At 39.4% G+C, this 15538-nt stretch overlaps 1 pseudogene; it reads right to left on the reverse strand.

The window, feature by feature from the left end:
- Window positions 1–508: 508 nt before the first annotated feature.
- On the reverse strand, window positions 509–943 carry LOC143270931 (ubiquitin-conjugating enzyme E2 variant 2-like; annotated as a pseudogene).
- Between the last annotated feature and the right edge of the window lie 14595 nt (window positions 944–15538).

Genomic DNA, 15538 nt, shown 5'->3' on the forward strand with positions numbered 1-15538 from the left:
CATCAATACCCCCGCACGTCTTTTTGTTATAAAACAATCCTGAAACTATTTTTGATGCTATAGCAGGCAGCACCCACACCCGCACCGCTTCAAGAGTGAGCACAATTGTGACTACTCATTACTTTAAACAGTTCACTGTGGTCTAGGGACGATGGATAAAGCATGCCAGTTCTGTTCTCCTTCTTGAGACAAAGGTTTTCACTGCCATCTGACACTCCTTTGTCATGCTTTTGTCTTGAAAACCTGAATTCAATTTTGAATACTTCAGGCTCATGTTTAAATGACAGTGCTTTAAGAAGAGAAAGAAAAATTGTTCTGCACTTCTCTTGTTATCTGAAAACATAATAGGTATACATATATTAAATATATTCTTACAACTGTCCAGGTCATATTTACCAGCTGGAATTCTTTTACTTAATGTGTGGGTATTTTGCATGGTGATATTTAATCAAGATATTAACATGAGTAGAAGGTTGTTGATTTAAGACATGTTTGAGATCCACTAAAGTCAGTTGTTGTATGTCTGTCCTTCTGGTGGCTGTGGAAGCTTCATATTTTCTTTGGACATCATTAGACATCTTAGCTCTTGGAGTACAACTTTAATGCTATAGGAATTGTGCCATTTTGCTAAAACTGGTATGCTCCACGCATCCACCATTCCACTAGAATTATTGATTCCATTCATATTAATTTTTGTTACAAATCTAACTGATGGAGGAGCTTCTGGGTATTTAGATCAACATTCTACTTTCAGGGTATATATTTTTTTTTCATAGTTTGTCCTTGGTGGCCCAATAATCATGCCTGTCCACCTTGTAAGTGTCATGTCTTCATCATCTTCAAGGCCCCAGCTACCTGTACCATCACCTACTCCTTTCTGTCCTTCAAGTTCTTCCAACAAGTGAAAATTTCAAGGAACTTTAACTCCTGTGGAAATTGCCATCTTCTCCTGCTACCAGACGCAGCCACCGCCAAAAAACCTTTTCCAATTACATTCCATAGGCACACAATCCTCTTTCCGTGGGTGATTAGATTTATTGCTTAGTTAATATGGTGAAAGAAACACATACTCCATAATTACAATGTGACAAAGGAATAGAAAAAATACATGAAAACGTAATGAAAATAACCAAATAAACTTGAAAAAAAGTCCAAAAATAACACATTTAGAAGTGAAAATATAACACTTAAAGTGAAGAACTGCAAGGATACATTACTAATATAATAAAAACATAAAACATATCCTCCTAGTGAAACTTCAGAATAGCAGACCGTGGAGCACTGTAAAATTTCAAAAACTTGCTGGACATGGTATCATATACTGTAATCCTAGCATCCAGGAAGCTGAGACAGAAGTATTGTTACGAGTTTGAGGGCATAGTGTAAGAAAATGTTTTTTCTATCGAAGTTAACTAGCCAACCAAGGACCCATAGCCCACTGATCTTCCCCACCTTGTCAAAATTTTATGCAAATCTTTTAACTTCCCAGACCTGGTAAAAGTTTTGGAATCTGGTAGCAAGACAAATTGTTTTTAGACCTGGCCTTAGGAAGTGAGGCCAGTGGCCTCAGTTTTATTTATGAAGAAAATTGATATATAAGAAAATAAATGATAAATAACATGCACGTTAGGATATGTCCAATTGGACTTAGAGTAGTCTAAATTTCTTATACTGTTGATGAAGAAAAGGTAATAAATAACATTAGATATTTTTCTGTTTAAATAAGGATTGAATTTCGAGTCTTGTACATGCTAGGCAAGTGTTCAGCCACTGAATTACACCCCAGCCCATACAATTATTTTTTAAGGGCCAGTGAGATAGGTCAGCAGACAAAGGCACTTCCTGCTAAGACTGAGGACATGAGTTCAATCCATAAGACCCAGAAGGTGTAGGGAAGGAACTGATACTCACAAGTGGTACTCTGACAACTACAGTAAAATGTGCCCCCTAGATGAAGAAATATAATAATTAAAAAATTCTATTTTAAGCTCAATATGTATATATGTCATGATTCTGAGTTACTTCCTCATTGTAGAAATAGTATGCATGATACCAGAACAAAGGAGAAAAAAAATATACTTAACCCTGAAATAGGCAAGAAAGGACAATAAAGAAGCACGTGTCCATGTGAGAAAATGAGAATGCATAAAATAAGAGAGCAAAATTCTCAATGCTCCATTGATCAATTAAGTGTCAGAAATTGTGAAACGAAGAAAACAAAATCCAAGTTTGTGCTGTGCACCAGTGATGTACAGTGTCTCTCAGAAAGATTGAAGATGAAAGCTTAGGAAAAGAGATTTTGATTCCAAGTGTTAGCCAATAGAAATGTTGTGCAGTTACAGTAATGTAAGGCAAAAATAGATTACATGAGGTGACAGATATAGCTCGCCATTAAATCTGTCTTTTATGTAGAGCAAGGGGTGTGTGTGTCTGACCTCTCAAGAATTAAATTTCCAAATGTCCTTCAATGACTCATGTTAATGGCTTGATCCTCAGCCTGTGGTGCTTTTTTTCTGGAGGGGTAGAACTTTTAGGTCAGTGGAGGGAAGAGGAGAGAGGAGGAGAGGAGAGGAAGAAAGAAAGAGAAGAAAAAAAGGAAGGGAGGAAGGATAAATAAGTAAGTAAGTAAATAAATAAATACATAGTGAGTCTTGGACTGGGGATATGGCTCAGTTGGCAGAGCATATACCTGGCATGCCCTGGGTTCAGGGCTCAGTCCCCGCCACCACATAAATTGGTAATGGTGGCACAAGCTTGTAATCCCAACTATCAGGAGGTGTAGGGAGGAGGTCTCAAGTTCAAGATCATTCTTGGCTACATAGTGAATTTGAGGTCAGCTTGGGCTACAGTAGGACTCTACCCCACTCTCCAGCAAAGGAAATAAATAAAAATGAAAGCAATAACCCAAGTACAATGTTTGTCTTCATTGCAATCTATCCTTAGGAAATTGTTTAGGACATTCAAGATCCAAACTGTGGCATCTTGCAAAATGGGAAATAATATAAAATATAAAATACATTATTGAGTAAAAATTGGACCCCCAAACCTGGCATCAACACGATCTTTAAAATGACTTCCGAGGCAGTAAAATTTTGTAGGGCTGTGTTTCCTTTCTGTATAAAGCCTGGTACCTTTTAAACTTAAGGGACCCTACAGAATTGTCCCCATAGATGTAATTTTTAGGTTGTTTAGTAATTGCTGCTGATTTTACATTTTCTCCTGTGATTATTGTTGTCTTGGTGATTAGCAATCTTTTACACTGTCAGCTGGATTTTGTGTGTTTTCTTTTTCCATCCTACAGGGCAATTATAACTCATCTTTGGAAGGATAATAAGGGTGGAAACCAGGGCAGTGAGAAGGGACACGATTCTTTTCTATAGTTTAATTCCTTTTCATTTTGTTGGCTAGCTGTATCTTTCATAAATAGGTTGGAGAAAATTAAAGTCTTAAGGTGTAATGTATTTCTCTGGCACATTCTATTTACCAAGCTAAAATATGCTATTTAGATGGTGCACATTCATTGACAATAATTGAGATCAGGTTCTATAATAGAAAATTCTATTCACAATTGAATAAATGTACACATTGTATTTTCATTTTTAAGAGAGAAACTATTTTAAAATACACCATTAAAAGCAGAATTGTTTAAAAATGAAATGACATTACCTGTCTTCTTATCTAAATAAGCAAAATTTAATTTCATAGTGCTAACATTATTATACTTTTGCAGTGGCAATAATAATAGTGGACAAAGAGCTGAGTTTTTCAACTCACTTTCTCTTGCCTCCTCCCTTTTTCTTTCTTTTGAAAATTTCTGTGCTTTTGAGACAGTCTCATGTAGCTCAGGCTTGGCCTCAAACTCATTATGTAGCCAAGGATAATCTTGCATCCTGCCTCTACTTCCCAAATGCTAGGATTATAGGAATGTACCACCATGGTCCATTTATATGGAGTTGGCGATGGAAACCAGGGCTTCCTGTATACTAGGCAGACACTTTACAAATGGAGCTACATCCCCAGTCCTAAAGTAAATCTAGCTAACATTGTTATGTATGTGTACACTATGCTAGGAATTGAACCTAGGGCCTTACATGTTCTAGGTACATGTTTAGCCATTGAGCCATATCCCCAGCTACAAGTTTCTTAGTGAAAACTGTGACATAGGTAATTTTTCTGTGTAGCATTAGCAGGCCTTTAGTTTGCAAACCATTGATTCTACCTCCATAATGCCTGTTTCTTTTGTCTTTTTTAAACATTTATTTTTAATTATGCATACGAGTGTATGTCTGTGTGAGTGTATGCCATCTGTGTTTGGATGGTAGTAGAGACCAGAAAAGGGTATCAAATCCCCTGGAGCCAGAGTTCAGAGTTACAGGCCATTTTGAGCTACCCATCATGGGTGCTGGGAACCAAACTCAGGTTCTCTGCAAGAGTAGTATGCATTCTTAACTACTGAACCATCTTTCCAGTCCTTATCCAACTTTTTAGGAGAAAGTGTGACATAAGGTAATTTCTCCGTAGTTGTCAGGTATAAGCCTCCATGGATACACCTTCTTTCTAGGTCAGTTCCATTTAAAAGTCATACTGGCATTGGAGTATAGACAGTTTGTAATACTATCATCTTGTCTCAGTCTCTCTAGGTTGCTCTGAACAAGTACAAGTCTCCAGTCAACTGATTTCTGGGTGTGATTGATCCTACTATCAATGTTTCCTTGCATAATGTCTGTTGGTCAGGAAATAAGTACACTGATAATGAGTAATGTTTACTTATGGTCAATGTTTATGAATGAACTTAACCAAAAGGGTTATATAATATAGTTGAATTAAATCAATTGTTGCCTATTCTAAGGCAGAGTTAGAACCTCAAAATTAGTACAATTGCAATTAATTAATTAGGAATTTTGAGACTGTGTCTCATATTATAGCCCAGGCTGGCCTGGAACACATGGCAGTCTATTTGCCTTAACCTTTCAAGTGCTGGGTATAGTAAGTGTGAGCCATCATGGCTGGCTTTATGTTGTTTTTTTATTTCTATTTTAAAATAGTTTGAATTTACAGATGAGTCTCAGTTAGAAAATTCAATACAAGGGGGTTGGGGAGACGATTCAATGAATAAAGCACTTTCTGTACAAGTATGAGGACCTGAGTTTGGACCCTGGCACCCATGTAAGGCTGGATGTGATAGTGAATGCCATATCAATCCCAACACTCCAATGGCAGGATGGGATGCAGACACAGGGGAATGCATAGAAGCCCCTGGGCTAGCAATCCTGGTATAAACAGTAGCAAATAATAAGAGACCCTGGCTCACATAAGGCAGAAGGTGAAGACTGACACTTGAGGTTGTCCTCTTGTTCCTACATGTCTGCACACACACACACACACACACACACACACACACACACACACACACACACACTTTAAAAAAAGATGTAGAAAATATAGTATAAGATCTTATGTAAATCATTACCCAGGTTTACCAGTTAGTAACATTTTACTTATAGTTCTTTTTAAAATGATCTCTAAAGCAGTAAAGCCCTCTCTCCTCTCCTCCCCTCCTCTCCTCTTTTCTTGTCTCTTCCTCTTTCTTCTCATCCTTTCCCCTCCCTTCTATCTTCTCTTCTCTCAGCTCTATCTTTGAGGTGAGGCCTTATATAGTTCAGGGTGGTTCAGAATTCACTATGTAGTTGAGGATGTACTTGAATTCCTGATTTTCCTGCTTCCACCTCTCAAGTGCTGCAATTATCAAATTCAGAAAATATAATAGTGATATAATGTTGTGATCTAGTATATAGTCTGAAGTCAACATTTACTAGCTGAGCTAGGATCTAATCATAAATCACCTAACAATCTACTCTTCTTTAGACTTTTAAACCATGGGAAAATTTCTGCAGGTTTTTTAAATCTTTCATGTCATATCTGTAAGTTTGGATACATACAGTTCTCCAATCTTAGATTAATGGTTTGCATTTTTGGCAGAAAAAACAAAGAAGCAATACTGTGTTCTTAGATTGTGATGCCAGGGGGCAGTTTGTACTATCATTTATAATGTTTCTGTAGATTACTTAGTTAAGAAAATGATCTCCATGTTTTCCATGGTGTGGTATTTTGAATAAAAATGGCCCCTATAAGCTCATAAGTTTGAAAGCTTGGTTGCCAGGGAATGGCACTATTTGAAAGATTAGGCAGTTTCGTCTTATTGGAGGAAGTGTGTCACTGGGGGTAGACTTTGAGGTTTCAAAAGCTCATGCCAAGCCCAGAGCCTCTCTGTTCCTGCTGCCTGTGGATCAAGATGTAGAACTCTCAGCTTCTTCTCTAGCACCTTGTCTGTGTTTGTACAGCCATGCTCCCCACCATGATGATAATGGACTTTAGTTTAGTTAGGTTTACCTCTGAAACTGTAAGCCAGCTCCAATTAAATGTTTTCCTTTATAAGAGTTGGTATAGTCATAGTGTCTCTTCACAGCAATAGAACACTGAGTAAAACAACATGGTGAAAGTACTATTTTTCCTTTTCATGCAATAGACCTTTGAAGTTGCTACTTACAAATATTTCAATACCTAGAGGCAATAGTAGGAATCCAAAGTAGTACAGATGGGCCTATAATTCTAGCACTTAGGAGATGAAAGCAGGAAAATCAGGAATTCAAAGTCCTCCACTATGTAGGGAATTCTAGGCCAGCCTAGGACACTTGAGACTCATTAAAAAAATACCCAAAAAGGAGGAAGAAGAAGAGGAGGAGGTACAAAGATAAATGGAGTACCAAAACAATAAAGACAATTTACTATTTTAAATAAATTTAAAAATTCTGATTATACATTTGGCTATTACATATATATTCTTTTTTGTTTGTTTGTTTGTTTGTTTGTTTTTTGAGATAAGGTTTCTATACAGCCCTGTCTGTCCTGGAACTCACTCTGTAGACCAGGCTGGCCTCAAACTCAGAGGTCCACCTGCCTCTGCCTCTCAAGTGCTGGGATTAAAGGCATGTACCACCAGGCCTGGCTACATACATCTTTTTTAAAAATTAAAAAAAATATTTCATGGTAAGCATTATGATTACAGTGAAAAAAACCAATAAATAATGCCACTATATTAAATAAACTTAGAAATCTGATTATTCATTTGGCCATATCCTTTCTCTCTCGCTCAAGAATATATGTTCTGGCTGGTGAGATGGCTCAAGAAGCAGAGCTGCTTGCTTGACAAGCAACCCCCAGCCCCACACAGTTAATTTAAAAAAAATTAAATTATTTAGTGTGTGTGTGTGTGTGTGTGTGTGTGTGTGAGAGAGAGAGAGAGAGAGAGAGAGAGAGAGAGAGAGAGAGAGAGAGAGAGAGAGAGAGAGAGAATTCACATGCCATTGCAAGCATGCAAGCACATGTACTGGTAAGAGGAGAGTTTGCGCCAGATATCTATATCTCTCTATATGATTATTTATTTGGCACATATATTCTTTTAAAAAGTTTAAAGGGCTGGTGAGATGACTCAGCTGGTAAAAGCATTTGCCTCCAAGCCTGACAGCCTGAGTTCAATCCATGGGATTATGGTACCAGGAAGGAGAGAACTGATACAGGAAACATCTTAAAAGTCAGACATAAAAATATGCTTTTATGTGTCAGTGCTCAAAACATTTTTATTCCCCAAATGATCTTGTATCTGTTAGGCAACCATATAATGGGATAAGCAATTATTACTACTAATAAAGAAGCATCTCAGTGGGTTTGGGCCACCCACAGACCTCACTGCACATCATTAGGGAGCCCATGATGTATTTCTTTGTGGCTTCTATTCTCTGACCACATCAAAGCCTGAAACAGAATATGGTGATTTAAAAAGATAGAAACAGTCAATGTATTGACCCCTGAAATTGGCTGCCTGCGGGACTGGGGCGGCTTCTGGTTTCTGGGAACCTTCTAACAGTTCTGTCTCTCCATTTCTGTCTGGCTCAAATGTATTTCAATAGGCTGTGACTTTGTTGAAATGGGGAACAAGAAAACTGCCAGGTTGGATAATGAGATTGGAATCTTAAGTAGGGTCCTGTTTCTGAATACCTTATCTTTTTAAAGTATCTGTACATATTCTTACCATTTCACTCATAAAGATGACAACATATAGCACAGCTTAGAGTCTGTTTTTAACCACTATAAGGCTACCTATCTGCCATTCTTTTTGAATTATTTCTACTGTTAAATCTAAAATGCACCAAGTCCTCTAAAGGAATGATCCAAAGACAAATAAGGAATTTAAATAGTGTTGAGCCGTATTTGAGCTGGTTTGTAGTAATGCAATATCTTCTTTTGGAGATTTAGGAGCTAATTACAATGATAATATGATTTACATAGCAATATTTCAGGGCTATAGACAGTTCCAGTCTCAACCTAATAGTTAAGCTTTCAAATGAACCTAACCTTACTTCTCCAGGGTATATTTCTTTTTATTTTTTGGTTATTTCTAAGACAGGATCTCATGTAGTCCAGGCTGGCTTCCAGCTCACTATGTAGCGGAGGATGAACTCCCAAATGCTAGAATTAGAGGCAAGTGCCACTATGTCAGGCTTCCAAGGCAGATTTCGATTATAGGCCACACATTTCTGTTGTTGTCATTAAAATACCACAGATTTAGTGACTCAACCCTTATTTATTGGTTTTAAGCCCTGTAGGTAAAACATTTGGATACAGATAACATATGGCTTAAGAAGTAGGTCCTGGGTTTGGCTATCAAAATAACTCAAAACTCAAGGTTTGGCAGGAACTTTGTAGAGAGTCTTGGAAAGAATCCATGTTGAGCCTCATTGAGATCATTGGCCAAATTTAGATTCTTATGATTGTAGGATGAAGATTGTTGGTTCCTTGCTGGCTGTCAGTTGGGATCTGGATTTTACTTCTAGAGGCTGCATTCCCTCTTGAATGTCCCCTGTAACATCTCTAGCAATGGCAGATCAAGCCCTGCCCATGCTTGATTTCTCTGACTTTTGCTGCTACACCTGTACTGTCTTTTCTATCAAAGGGTTAAATGAGACAAAAATTCCATCTTTAAAGAAATTTGTAAAGATGCCATGTGACAAAAAAATCCTTTCCATATTCAGCAATTTTCTAAGATCAAAGTACACACTCACTGTTTCACTCTGTGTTTAGGCTTGGATGTGTTCTCAAAAGTTGTGTTTCACTCATCAACCATGTTCACTTTAAATTAGTCAACCATATAAAATTGTAAGGCTAAATTCTGACAGCTTGAGTGAGTTACAGGAGCCCTCTCCTTTAGTAATAAAAATCCTGGGATCCATGAAGGGTGTGCTTGCCTGGATGATTTGGCATGGCTGCATATCCTGCAGAAGTAAATTGTTCTGTCCTGCCAAAATACTTTGGATTGTATGGTCATTTTCATGAAGCACCAGACCCTTTTCTAACATAGTACAGTGAACTCGCTACTTTAAGGCCTTCTGTGTTTAGGATGTGGAATTTTCACTTTATCTTAAGGTTCATGGATTTGATAACATTTGCAAAGTTCCTTTGCCATAGCATATAACATGTTTATATATCTAAGGGTTAGGGTAGGATGTCTTTGGAAAGCTATTTTCAACCTATCATAGGCCAAATGAAAACTAGATTACTCAAGGCTAATCATGAACTTGGCAGTTTATAAGCATAGACAGTAATATTTTTTGAATTAGTGCTTAACATCTACTGTAAAACTTGGTATTTGATAGAGCTTTCCTTATTAACAGATAAATACAGAGGTTAGGGGCTTTGGAGATGAAGAGACAAGTAGAGATATTAACCTAACATGAGTCATTTAATCAGGGGCTTTGAAGTGAAGACAAGAATAAACTTGTGGGTTTCAGTCCCAGAAATTGACCTAGACTCTAGCAGAGTGGCAAATCATCTGTGACCTTGTAAAGAGTAAAACAGCAACAACAGTTATTTAACAGCACAAATAGATGCAAGAAGAGGTTTCTCTTTCTCTCCTCTTCCTTTCCTCTTCCTCCCTCTACCCTCTTCCTCCTCCTCCTCCTCTTCTTCTCCTCTTTTTTTCAGCATAAGTGGTTGGATCAAGGGCTTTGGATATCCTAGGCCAGTAGTCTACCAATGAGCTGCAAGTATAGTCTGCAGAGGAGAATTAAAATGAAGTCAAATATTCTCTGGCTAATACAAACATTGCTTTCCCTGATCATTCATTGCACAAAATGTCAAAAGATTCAATAATTAGTTACAAATAATCATTTTAATGTGGGATATTCTATATTAAACATCAATATTCCAGACAGTGAAATATCCTTTTGAATAGGGTCACAGGAAGATCTTTCTTCTCTCTCTCTCTTCTCTCTCTCTCTCTCTCTCTCTCTCTCTCTCTCTCTCTCTCTCTCTCTCTCTCTCTCTCTCTCTCTCGACAGGGTTTCTCAGTGCAGTTTTGGTGCCTTTCCTGGATCTTGTTCTGTAGAGCAGGCTGACCTCAAACTCACCAAGATCCGCCTGGCTCTGCCTCCCAAGTGCTGGGATTAAAGGCTTGTGCCACCACTGCCCGGCTCTTTTTTTTTTATTAATTTTTTTAATTCATTTTACACACCAATCAAAGATCCCCTTCTTCCCTCCTCCCAGCCCACCCCCATTCTCTCTTACCAGAAAGAAAGGCCTTCCACGGAGAGGTACATTTAGTAGAGGCAGGTCCAAGCCCCTCCCTGCTGCCTCAAGGCTGTACAGGTCTCCCATCATAGGTAGTGGGCTCCAAAGAGCCAGCTCATGCACCAGGGATGGATTCTGATCCTACTGCCAAGGGGCCCTTAAGCAGATCAAGCAACACAACTGTCTCACTACGCAGAGGGTCTAGTCCAGTCTCATGCAGGATCCACAGCTGTTGATCTAAGTTTCATTAGTTCCCACTAGTTTGGTTCAGTTGTCTCTGTAGATTTCCCCATCATGATCTTGATGCCCTTGCTCATAGAATCCCTCTTCTCTCTCTTTGACTGGACTCCTGGGGATCGGCCTGGTGTTTGGCTGTGGATCTCTGCATCTGCTTCCATTGGTTACTGGAGAAAGGCTCTATAATGACAGTTAGGGTATTCACCATCTCATTACTAGGGTAAGCCAACTCAGGCACCCTTTCCACTATTGTTAGTAGTCTAAGCTGGGGTCATGCTTGGAGATTCCTGGGAACTTCCTTAGCATCTGGTTTCTCCCTATCCCCATGATGTCTCCCTCTATCAAGGTATCTCTTTTATTGCTTTCCCACTCTATCCCTGTTATAGCTCAACCATCCTATTCCCTTATGTTCTCATTCCCCATCCCCCACCCTCCATTGCCCACCCTTCATCCCCAGTTTACTCATGGAGATCTCATCTATTTCTCCTTTCCAGGATGATCTATGCATCCCTCTTAGGGTCCTCCTTGTTAGCTAGCTTCTCTGGAGCTGTGGGTTGTAGTCTGGTTATCCTTTGCTTTACATCTAGTATCCACTTATGAGTGAGTACATACCTTGTTTGCCCTTCTGAGTCGGGGTTACCTCACTCAGGATGATATTTTCTAGTTCATAGGAAGGTCTTTACTGAAGAGAAAAATAATTTTTGTTTTTTGTTAGACAGGAGATAAAGTTTAATGGTACAGTGCTTGTTAAGCATGGATGAGATTCTGGGTTTGATCCCCGCAAAAAAGAAAGAAAAAGAAGTTTTCATTGTTATTTTTAACTGAATTTTCCAGAAAAGGACAAATACAGGAAAGAAACCTTAAATTGTGCCTTTCTAATTTAAAATTCTAATTTATATATATATATATATATATATATATATATATATATATATATATATAATTTATGTGTTTTGTCCCTGTGTATGTGCCTCTGTGTGTGTGTGTGTGTGTGTGTGTGTGTGTCTGTGTGTGTGTGTGTGTGTAAGTGTCCAAGGAGGCTAGAAGAGGATATTGGATCCCTTGGAGCTGGAGTTATAGGCCATTCTGAGAAACTCAACATAGGTGCTGGGAACTAAATGCTGGTCTTCTAGGAGAGCAGCAAGTGCTCTAAATTGCTGAGCCATCTCTCTGGCCCCTAAAGAAGAAAAAAATTGAATTTGGTATAGACTGGAGAAATGTCCTAATCTTTTTTGAGGCAAACCCTGGCCAATTTAAAACTGAAAAGATTTTGTTACCTCCTTGAGCTCTTTCTTCAAGAAATCAGATGGCAGATATTTTGTTTCAAGAAATTGCAATTTCAGAGTTATCTGGGATGTAAATTGATGTGTTTATCTAATTATTCTTTATCAATAAAAACTCGGGAGTCAGATATCAGGGTAAGAACCTGAAATGATCAGAGAAGTGTCAGAGAAGTGACCAGTGACCTCCTATCTCTTTCGTTCCTCCATCCAAAAGGGCTGTGACCCTAAGTCCCACTGTACTACTTCCTACCCTCAGTCTTCCAAAACCTCTATGGTTAATTTTGGTCAGCTAGCAGTTAGTTCTGCCCTCTGATTCAAAACAAACTTTATTGTTGTTGTGCCCAGATGGTGACCCCCAGAGAGAACACCAAAGACGAGCATGCTGGAATGCAAAAGCAAGGTTTAATTCTGGATATCCAAAAGCAATACAAGCCTAGGCAGAGACTTCGTCCAATACACCCAACGCAGTGGAGGCTGGAGGAAGCACCCACCTATCTGCAAGCTCAGCTTTTAAAGGGAAAAATCACAAGGTTATATCATTTAGGGATGTTAGTACAGGTACAATTCTGATTGGCTCGCTTCTAGGGACTTCTAGAAACTACTTCTAAGGGAGTGGTTGCTCGCCACCATTTCTCATTGGCTGCCCTCAGGTGGGGGCATTTCTGTGGTCAGTTACCCTGGAAACCAGGAGAGGACATTCCATAGTCAGGCAGGCATTACCTTGTGACTATCTTGTGACTCTGTACTTTTACACTTCCTGGTTTCTGGACTAATGGTCTATTCCCAAAAGGAGAAATCTTAGGCATTAGTTTTTGGGTGAAAGCATTTCTAAGATGGCTCATTTTGTTCTCACAATTGTCAGTCCCAGGAACATCAGAATACAATCAATATATCATACAACATAAAACAGCAGTAAAGGAGGGGTGGGCAGGCAGGAGGGTGATCTTGAAAAAAGGGCCTGAAAGGAGGAAATTGAGATGTGATAGGGACTGAGCCACGGGTAAATGTGGCATTCTCCCCCACCACTTGCCTGGCCTCTTTTCCGAGATGAACTGGACTACCACTTACTGCTTACTGCTAACAGGCAGGAGCTGCATCTCCACACAGGCTAGGGCATGCTTTTAGGGAAAAGACAAACCTAACTCAAAAATTCTTTTCTATTCCAGCTTATTACACATGGGATAAACTGGCTCTAAAAATTACTTGAAAGTTGCCACTCAACTGCCTTCTCAGACACTGGGCAAAAGTAGTTCCTCAGACATTCAGACAAAAGAGCCTAAACTTTTTCTGCCAGGCTATGTGGCTGCATTATCCCCTGGGAGATGGTGGGAAAATTTGGACCCACCTATGTTCACAGAACCTTCTCATTAGTGAAGCCCGAGGAAAAGCAGAGTGCTGAAGTAAAACAAAAACCAAATTTCTCAACTACTCCCAGCTGATGGCTATTTGTCAGGGAGAAAGTGAATTTCCTGTATTACCCTACAATTTGGTCTTTTTATGGGAGGGAAGGTACTTATTAAATTTGTCAGGTAGTCTGCTTCCACTTGCAGGTACACTCAAACTGATTGTTGGTACAGGCTTTCAAGCAATTGTTCACCCCAAGACTAGTCAAGGAGGACCTTAAGTAAGATGCCTGTAAAGGCAGATAAGTACCTCTGCAGCTTGATCATAAAGTCTATAAAGTTTAAACTTATAAACTTATAAAGTTTAAAGCTATCAGAGGGTAACCTTTCAAAATCAAGTGTTCTGTCTTTTACAGTATTCTAAAAGGGAAAAAATGCTTTCTATTTCTGGTTAGTCTCCATCAGAGCCAGCGAATTAGACTCATCTGATGAAATCTATATAGGTTAAAAGGAGGACAAGTGCTTTGTGACAGCCTCTTATGATAAGACTCAATGGCAAACTTTCTGCCTAACATATCAGAGTAAAAAATGCCTTTTGTTTCTATGTTATATTGGTAAATTGTCATGTACCATTTAAGGTCACTGATAAGCTGGCTCAGGAAAGGGAATTTGACACTCCCCTTTCAGACCCAGACATGTTTTGTCTCAAAATGGCCTCCTAAGTCCCCTTTCCTGAGTCAGACAGGCCCTCAGGTTCTGTGACAGAGAGAAAGAACAAAGAAGCAAAGGCATTGTTCCCTTAAAACAGCTAATAGTTGCATGTGTAGCGAAACCACTGAAAAAGACCACTCCATAAGTGCTGAGCTGTCTCATGGGAATAGAGAACAGTAGGGAGGCAGTCTACATAACAGTCAGCAGGGTGGAGGTCTCAGTGAAAGCTGTCAGGTTAATCAGTTGACCATTAGGGGCACAACCAGGAGATAGGAGTAGGTCTTCCTTCCTGCTCTATTGTTATTAAGAGACCCCATGACCAAGGCAGCTCTTATAGAAGAAAGCATTTAATTGGGGCCTGCTTGCAGTTTCAGATGCTTAGTCCATTATCGTGGTGGTGGGAATGTGGCAGCATGCATGACACTGGAGCAGTAGCTAAGAGCTTCATCCTGGTCTGCAGGCAGAAAGGGAGTGGGTGGAGGAGGAGAGGAAGAAGGAGAGACTGAGTCTGGGCCTGGCATGGACTTTTGAAACCTCAAAGCCCACCTCCAGTGACACACTTCTTCTAACAAGGCCATACCTACTCCAAGAAGGCTACACCTCCTAATGATGCCACTTCCTGGTGACAAAGTATTCAAGTCTATGAGCCTATGGAGCCATTCCTATTCAAACTACCACATAGTTTTTTTTTTTTCAGATAAGTGGAAAATTATATCACATGGTTTCTGAGAAATCCTGGTTTTTAGGTTTCTGTTTCCCAGGAAGAATTGGTCTGGTTGGGACCCAGGCTGCCATCTTAGGACAGTGTCAGCAGAACTGCCATTTTGGGGCCTGCTTTGTGACCTAATATTCCAGGCTTTTTTGATGATAAGGGGTGACATTAGTCCCTCTCTGGATACTTCCTGCTGAGTAGGGGTGTTGAGAAAAGAGAAAAGGGGTCTGAACCACTGGTCCAAAGCAGGGGTTCAGTCTGGAAGGCAATGGTAGACATGAGGAAGTACTGTCAGAAGCATCTGGTATCACTGACTGTTGGGCTATTTCACTGTTTCTTTCCTGAAGGAACCTTCAAGAGACAGGGAGCAATCATTATTATAAGTATGGATATTAGTGGGCCAAGGAGGGGAAGGAGCCAGGGTCCCAATGGAGAACAAAGTGAGAGTCTTTTATCATGGATCAATCTGGATGAAGTTTGTGGGCTAGTTTGTGAAGATTTTTTTGTTCTTTCTTTGACTTTGGCTAAACTGGTTTACATAGTAGCAACATTCTTCACTAAGGAAGAGAAAAATTTCTCCTTTTTTGGCTGTCAACAAGGTAAGAGCCCTCTGGTTCTGTAGGACTACT

The sequence above is a fragment of the Peromyscus maniculatus genome, chromosome X, assembly GCF_049852395.1.
Source record: "Peromyscus maniculatus bairdii isolate BWxNUB_F1_BW_parent chromosome X, HU_Pman_BW_mat_3.1, whole genome shotgun sequence".
Classification (NCBI taxonomy): Eukaryota; Metazoa; Chordata; class Mammalia; order Rodentia; family Cricetidae; genus Peromyscus; species Peromyscus maniculatus.